The sequence below is a fragment of the Rhynchophorus ferrugineus genome, unplaced genomic scaffold (genome assembly GCF_030347505.1).
Source record: "Rhynchophorus ferrugineus isolate W39M unplaced genomic scaffold, kcgeb_rfMv2 rfM9, whole genome shotgun sequence".
Taxonomy (NCBI): Eukaryota; Metazoa; Arthropoda; class Insecta; order Coleoptera; family Curculionidae; genus Rhynchophorus; species Rhynchophorus ferrugineus.
The window spans coordinates 25,488,433-25,497,853 of NW_027472588.1; positions in this window are offsets into that span (position 1 = coordinate 25,488,433).

A 9,421-nucleotide genomic window follows, 5' to 3' on the forward strand; every position below is an offset into this window, starting at 1 on the left:
GTTCGAATCCTGCTGGGACATGGTTGTAAATTTATGGGCATGTATAATATATGTCATTGTTCTAGGCAAGAGTGCACAATCCGTCAAGGAAAATGATCCCAGTCACGTCCCTAAACAGGCAAGCTAAAACCGAATGTCTTCTGGGATGATCTATAAGTTGGTCATTCGCCATTGGTTCGGAGCCCACGTTGAACTTTAGGTCCAATCCACATAAACCCTTGTTGATAAAAAGATACTTAAAAATATATAAAAAAATTTAATTTGTTGCTTGACATGCCTTAATTTTTAATATTTACAACTCAAATTATTTATTTTGCTGCCTTAATTGGCCTTGTGGTCAAAGCGACAACTGCTAGTGCTGGGGATATGGTTGTAATTTTAAGTTTGTGATTGTAAAACTGACAAGGAAAATCAGCCCAGTGACGTCAGTAACCAGTCTGGGTGAGACCGAATGAATTCTGGGATGATCTCTATGTTTAATACCGAGACCTTTAGTTTAGAGTCCACTTTGAGTGGTATATACATATAATATAGCATTATTGAAAGAATTATTTTCGCTTATTATTATAACTGGCATACCTCGAGTAAACATGATTATCTTTTAAATGAAAGCCATATTTTGGACGTTTTTTCTTCTTATATAACGCACGAAGGAATGATATAAGAGAAAAACATAATTGCAAGACTAAAATGGGCCCACTATATTTTATTCATAACCCAGCTTGACGCAAATATATTATCTGCCGCTGCGTCTCTCTCTCCTGTTTCTCGCAGGATAATGTCCTGTCAAATTTTAGCCGGTCCTGCCTCGGTAAACCGCCCCCGGCCCACCGCCGCCGCCACTCGCTCTCCGGGCAAAAGTAATTTATATCTGATTTTAAATCAGCCCCCAGTAAGGCACCGCAACTCAGTAACGCGTATGTTCCGATTTTCTCAGGTCGTCCATTTATCAGCGGTGCATCCTGGCAGACAAAATTCTTCTACTACTCATTCCTGGCTGGCTTCGGACCAAAATATCTCGTAACTTTACACCGTACTTCGTCCTCTTCAGCTTGATTTGTTGGTTACGCTCGAAATAAATCATGGCGCTCGTATGCCGAACCGAACCACACCAAAAATTAGATATTATATACAAAGCTAGGATCACGAGAATGTTGTATACGCCATCACTGTGATTTACAACGGCTTCTTTCATTCCCTCTCATTTTTTATGCCTAATAGACGAAAATGTAATATTCGTTTTAAAAATAGACGGTTTATTTTTAGGTGTCAGATCAGAATATTATTATCAAATTTGATTTAATCCTTCTACAGACATGTTCAAACCATAGTAACCTGCATCTCTCAAATTGTTCCTCAGCTGTGCATTAAATGAAATTAAAATTGAACCTTATTTCTTGTTGGTTATCTTCTTGTTTGTTTAGACGAAACGCTCTCATTTTAATATTCTTGGGAATCTTCAGGGTTATATCAATTACTATTATCATATAAAATGTATATATATATATATTGAGTGATTTTAACTAAAATTACAGTTTGAACAATATATGTTCAATGAGTAGTGTTATTTCGATATAAATTACTATAAGGAAACTAAACATTTGCGCATAAAAATGCTTAGATTGTATCAACAGTTTACACTAATATCATCAACATGGACTCATATTAGCTCAACACACTACACAACTCAAAATGTTAGGTACTCTTGTCTCGTGTTGTCTGCGCTATCGAGAAGTCATCACTCTGGAGAAGATTTTCTGAAGCAGAATATAAAAAGTAATTTTCAACACAGTCGGCCAACCAAACGTCGGATTCAACCTTTTGGAGGCGCAGAATTATTTCCAGATTACTCTACTTGACAAAATTCTATATTTGGATGTCATTGGCTTATGTTGGCAAATACTTAATAATGTTATGCAGCTTCAATGATTTATCTTAATATAGTAGATATTTTCAGATAATTATTTTAATTTCTTCTGTTCATATTATCATATTTTACAGGTGATTACAAAGCTCCACAAACTTTAATAAGATTTAAAATATACTGATATAGTTTCCTCATTAGTTATTTTAACAAAATTTCCATTGTTTCATATTATAACTTAATAATAACAGTACGAGGGAAAATACTTAGTTAGTTTAGTTTGTGTTTGCATGGAAAGTATCATGAGGTAAAATTAAGTTGGTGAATGTCAGGAATAAAATTTACAACATATACCTTGTACCTCGCTCTTTTTATTGTACATTAAGAATTAAATCATACAAGCAATAATGAAATGAAAATCGTACAATTATTCGTAGATGATAAAATAATCTCTATAAATTATCCACCCTGTTTAGATCCGAGAATAACAACTATGTAATTTGTGACCATGAAAGGGATAAACCATCACCCAATTCTCAATCAAGACAGCATTGACAAAACACTCAAACTTGGAATAGCTTCAATATTCCTTTCTTAGATGTCTCCACGAAAGGATAATGATCAACTGCTATATCAGGATCAAAGAATACCAACACATACTAAGCTCTTCTAATCAGGCTATATTGGTTAAACTAGTGCCTGTCGCTGAGGTTATAAAGGCAACTCAACAAGGATTCACGATATCTTAGAAAATTAAAAAACATAGGCCTCGTGCTTCTTTCAGTGATTATAGGGTTATAATTATTTTTGTGTTTCTAAATTTCCAAACTCTTTCGATGTTTTCTCTTAAATTACAGTTATTTAATGATTAAAACTTTATGGAACTGATTGTTGTGGCGAGTATCATTTTAGTATTCAGTCAAATCTAGCTGAATATGTTCAAAGCTGACATATCAGTGATGTTCTTTTATCCATGTACTGATCATGCTCCCAGTATCTCCTATACATAATCCAAGATTCACAGAGTACCATATGGATCTTGATTTTTACTTTGATACTCTCTGTGTAGTTGTGATTCATCATCTTCGGCAGTGGTTTGAATATAGCTTTACTGTTATATTTAGTTAGAGTTATTGAGTTATTGAGTTAGAGATAAAAATCTTCAAATTTTTAATTTATATGGGACATTGATCCTACTGAACCTGAGCGTTGGTCAATTTTTTTCAAAAAAAAACTTACCCAATTTTAATAAATTAAGTCCAACATATGGTTTTTCTGTTTGAAAATTATGTAATCATTTTGTCATTAAAATTGTCTATTTGGGAGATAAACTGTTTTTCAATAGAGAGTATGGGAAGAGCTGTTAAACGATCTTCGGCGATTGAATATGTGTTCAAAGTTTTTCTGTTTTCTTCAATTATTTTTTCAAGACAAACTTCAAGCAAATAATGTAACAGATGTGTTTCTTTGGAGATGACTTTAAATACTGAAGCATTCTTTAGATGGTCACTTAGAATTGCTTGTAGATCACCGAAAGTTTCCACAAAAACAGAAAAAGTCCACAAAATATCGCCGGATTCCGGGAAGAATGGCTGCCATTATATCCCCGAAGGGCCAATACAAACGCTTCACAAAATTTAATGCAATTTATAATTTGTGATAAAACATACCTATTTTTTGTCATATTTTCGTTATGTATTTGTATATTTATCCAATACGCAGAATCTAATTGAGCGATAATATTAATTGACCCCAATAATGCAAATTCCATACAATTATGAAGATGTAATTTAAATATTTCATGTCTTTTTATTTTTAAGCTTAAGTGTTCTAGAACGGTAGCCCCTGTTTCCGTTCACATTTTATCGCCACCAAAAAGTTAGCAAGGAAAACAGTACAATGCATTATTATTGTTATATTCACAAATCTATTTTTTAATTTTATTTATTTTATTTAATAAATATCTCTATTACATTTACGGGCGTAACTTTTCATTCTACTTGCACCAGATTTCTGAAAAATAATACCTGAAAATGGTCTACTTTTTCCTTTATATGCCTACTTTTCTTCCTAAAAATATTTTAAAAAATTCTATACATTAATTAAATTAAAGACCACTTGACCATAGTGACAGCTATACATACAAGACACACAGAGCTGGACTAAATGCAGTGAAATCTCTACTTATACATCAGCCTTAATTTAGACCATTGGACTGACACGATGGCAGCGGGAAGTGTTTCAAGGATCTTGCAGAGCACGATCGTGTGGGCCAGATAAATAATAGCGATAGCGATAATGATAGCATGAGTCCGTAGCCTAGGAATGATAGGTTATCCCACTGGTCCACGTTACTTCCATGGTTCGCACTTATATTACATTTCTTATCATTTATAACAACAAAAATTTGCGAATTATAAGTGAAATTTGTTTTTTTGGTAAGTGATATTACATAATTATTTTTGGGAGCTTCTTAATTTTAGTTTTGGCTTAGCTTTTAGTGAGCTCTGTAGCGCTAGTCGTAACTGCACTAACTTATGACATTTGAAATAGAAATATATTATTTTTTACCCTAAAATGACACAACTAAAAATGAACACTCTTATTACAAATTATAAACCAATGAATGCTACAATACACTATTTGGCAATTCTGTATAAACATCCCGGAGTTAGTAACGCGTTAACGCGCCAACCTCATTCAATTCGTAAAACAATTGCAAGATCTACGGCTCGCTTTGTCCATCTGAGTTTCTATTTCGCCGACCGCAACGTTCGGATCGAATTAGAAGTGTGCGGTACAACTTTGAGAGAAACGATCGTCAGTTGTGCCGGTTTAGACACATGGGGAAAATGCTAGTCCTCTGGAAAACCCAATTTTCTCGTGCTGTATAATGTTCTCCCGTTAACGATGCATCATTGTATTCTATCAAATTAGTTGCGTTCGACTTCCGAAAGTACCGAAACCATCCAAATTTATGTATTTTCATTGTCATGGATGTATAATATATACTAGGTGCTTGTATATAAATATTGGTTAATTTTATTGAAATTATATTTCGTAATTTTTTACAACTTGTTTTCATATTTCCGGCAACATGGTGTGACCGTGTCGAAAGAGGGATATTGGTTTGACACCCACCCAATCATTGACCTACTTTCGAATTTTGAAACTGTGTGCCAGCAAACATATACTCTAATGATCGGAATGAGTGATAATGAGAAGGTATTATATCTGATGAGTATATTAGGTGTGACCAGACGCTGTCACGACTATGCACTTCTTTTACTCACTCTTCGCGATGATACTTGGTACAATTATTTAATGATTACATTGGATACTAGCAGTAACAGTTTCTCATCATATACACCATACACACAGTAAGACTGTAGGCGTCCTGGAGTAGTTCGTGACTTGAGATTGTCGCATTGTCATAACAGATTCACTTTTAATCGACAATGACAACATGCCATAGGAAACCTTTCTTCCTTGCCTAACAACTATCAAGCTGCTGTAACTCCACCATATCACAGATATCGAGTTTGGTTTCAAATCGGTTTACTGACATTATATAATCATTATTGGTTATACTTTCATTAATGGATAAACCAAAAGGATCTTGTGTCGCATATTAGTTTAACTAGAAATGAAAAATGATAATTCGAAACCCGTCAATCAGAATTCATTCATATAAAAATATACTGACTACTCTAATCTCACCTGGGCATTCCAATCGCTCAATTTGTTTATCCGCTATTATCTCGTTCCTGTTCGAAGTAACTGATTATCAATCACTACCCGACTCTGGATCTTTAATGGCCTTGAATAATATAAGTAATAGGAATTATCATACATTTTAAACAAAAATTAGAAATGTATTAAAACAACCTCCAAAAGAACTTTTGCAGGTTTATAACCCCTGGTTTTATCATTATTTAGTATAACAATGGCATGTGGAAGAATAAAATAAACCGGTCTCTTCTACATATTTATGATGCCAATCTATGTTGTTTGTTACTGATAGCTGGCCACAGCTACAGACTGACATATATAAGCCGGAAGTGCTTCAAAGTATGATGGTTGCTTGTTTCTTTTCCAGATTGCATTAAAAATTATGTTATTCACTATCAAATCATAAACAGAAACAGGTCCAAATACATAAATTACCGAGGTCTGGATATATTTGTTGAGTTATAATTGAACGAATTCCTCAATGACTTCTATATGTAAAAATATAAACATAGGTTGGTTTTTACCAAAATCATAAATAATTCTCCACTAGTATCTATTTCTCAACCAATAGGATACTGTTGGCGGGGCAATACTTTAAATACAATACAATACAATACTTTGACCTTGTTTAATTCGATGCAATGTTTTCTTATAAAGTCATTATGATATTACCATATTTCCCCTTAGTTTGCCCTGTTACTACCTGTATACATTTTTCTTGATCAAACTAGTTTAAAATCACTGCATTCTCCCTAATGCATTTGCCATATCTGCAAAACAGTTAGTATTATCTCTCTCATACATTTTAACCAAATGCTCATGTACATTCTAAGCAATAACACACATGCTCATAAAGCTTACACACTCTGTAATATAATTTCCTACAATTAGAGTATATTAATTGTATACTGATCTTTAGTTGTTTCCTCTCTCATCACTCTGTCTTGGTAATTGTCAGCATTGAAACATAAACCAACATTCATAAAGTTTTATTCAATCACTGTCGCTTTCAGAAACACTAATAAAGTTAATAACCAAGCTGTTTATTTCCAATCTGTTAAAAACTTCCTCAAGATTCTACTATTAGTCTATTTCTTCTTCAATGTGTCTGATCGAGCTCACAGAAACCGAAGATGTTATTTTCGACAATGATTCTTTCCATAAATCCAGACAGTTCTAGTTTGAATATCCTCCTCAGCCTGAATATTTATTGTAATAATTTTTTGGAATACCCCAATCAACTCAAATCAATTAAAAATACAGTGATAGGGAGGAAGATGTAATACTCTGTGACTATAATATTCAGTAATCTGATCTACCAAGTATGTTTTCTCAGGCTTATTTCTAAAAAAAATAAATTATATAAAATGCAATTAAATATTTCATTTATATTTACTGAGTAACAATTTGAAATAGCCCATTCTTTAACCTGGTTTCTTCGAAACTTATTTTATTTTACTTTAAGTCATTCCTTAATTGCAGTCTTTGTTGGTGTACTTCTTGGGATATTTTCCAATATCCCAAGGTAGATGGTATGAAGAACTATATGTCTGTAATAAATTATTAATAAATGTTGTGACTAACAAAATCGAATCGATAGTTATTCCAACGTTTACCTATTTCCATCAACTTGTTGTTTTTATACTATATTTATTATCATCTTGCCATGAGTGACCCAATGTATCATTCTGAAATATTCATTCATGTCTCATTTAAATATATAAATTGATATAATAATTCTTCCTTGATTTTGCTATATGTTTTTTAAAAATTGTATTCTTTTATAAGCAATCACTGGAAGTTCCATTAAACCCCTTCGTGGGTTATTTTTACACCACTTAAATCCTATATTACCCAACAGTGTATGAAAGGATGGTCTACTTCCCTCAAATAGCTGTATATCTTTTGCCTTTTTATGGGTACTTTTCAGATTAACAATTTTCTCTGAAATAATTGTTTAAATTATGTTTCGACTGAAAAAACTATTTACTGTTTTTATACATTTCGTAGATTGGATCTCGGATACAGCTAACATCAAGTTGATCTTGATTCCTCACCGGTTTCACATAAATACGGGTCATTTTGGTGAATTTAAAGTTATATTGTTTTTTATTCTTTGAGATGTTTTAGTCACCGCGTCTGTACTAATATTCAGTGCAGCTGCAACGCGCAAAAATATCTTCAATTAAAACCGCGGCGATTTGAAATTTATTAAAACAAAGCCTTAAAACAACGTTTGCCGATTTATAACCCGTAATTATCATATTTATTACCATATCAAGAATTTTTCAGACATTTGACAAACGGACAACTTTTACAAGCTCGTTGGGTTACATGTTCGAATTTCTCTAACAGCATTCCATTTCTAATTAAATATTAATATATATATATATATATATATATATATATATATATATATATATATATATATATATATAAATATATATATATATATATATATCTTTGTTTACATTCCACATGCAACAAAAATATTGCACAAAAAGAATATAGCAACTCGACCTTAAAAAGCCCCAAAAAGCCAGACACCTATAGAGCACGACAACGTATCGAACATTACCGAATATTATGTAATAAAATAAAATAGCGCTCTGAGGAGAAGCAACACCACCTATACTCGCCCATAAAACCTGCTACATGTTAGAAGGTAGCGACTTTTCGAACTCCTTAACCGATATTTCTTTATGGCTCACACGCTTTATGGTTGCCGTCAGCCACGAGAGCTTTTTCCCTCTCTACCCCTCTCACTCTCTCTTTATCGAGATAAATTGAGAAATTTATTCACTTTTCTTATTGCTGCCATCTTAATAGTCATAAAAATATGTTTTTATACACCGATATATCATAAAACGGATATATGTCGACTCATTTAGTTTCTTTTTGATGAATCGGGGCTAAGCTAACGACATTTCGCAAATTGTGCAGTTTGTTGGTCAATTTTTGATTGACAGGGTCAGCGGCTTGATTTATGAAGCGGGGTTTCCTAAAATTAACTTTGGGGTTGAGACTTATCCCTGAAAATCTAAGATTTATAGACGTGACGTGTGATTTACAAATACAGTGGAAGGAACTTCAGAACATTTAACGAGCATTACTTGAACTATATACCTATGTAATGTTGTTTTTAAACCCAGGGCGTAAAATAAAAATTATATTTAATAAAGCACTATAAAATAATCAAATATCTTAAATACATAAAAACAGATATCAAAATATGCAAATAAGTGTGCGAGATCTTGATGTTCTAGGTGGTCGGGTGACAATTCCGCAACCATAGTAAAAATACTGGCAGCTATAAGACTATTGATAATAGTGGTATCGATAAATGAATATGTCGACAAATACTGCTCATTTATGGTATTGATAATCTCAATAAAAGACGATTACAATAGTAGGCGATAAAATTATAGATTAACCAGGATGGTTAGTATAATAATCTAATAATCCACACAATAATCTTAGTCCATAGTATTCAATAATTGACGGACAGTCAATATAAAGCAACGATAGAACTAAGAAAGCAATGATAAATTATGCTTCAGTATGTCAATAAACGACATATAATCGATGTATATAGCCTACAAACAACATATAATGGAAAACACTGATATTAGGGATAATAGATAGCAATGATAAACTGAGCGTGAATGAAGCATGATATGTGCATGCGGTACGAAGGGAATGTAACGCATGGCGACCAGCTTATATCCTAACACTAATTATAATGACGTGCAAGAGATCAACGAAAGTAACGCGCGAGATATGCTGCCACTAAGGTGAGTAGGTCTGGATAGGATTAAGCTAAAT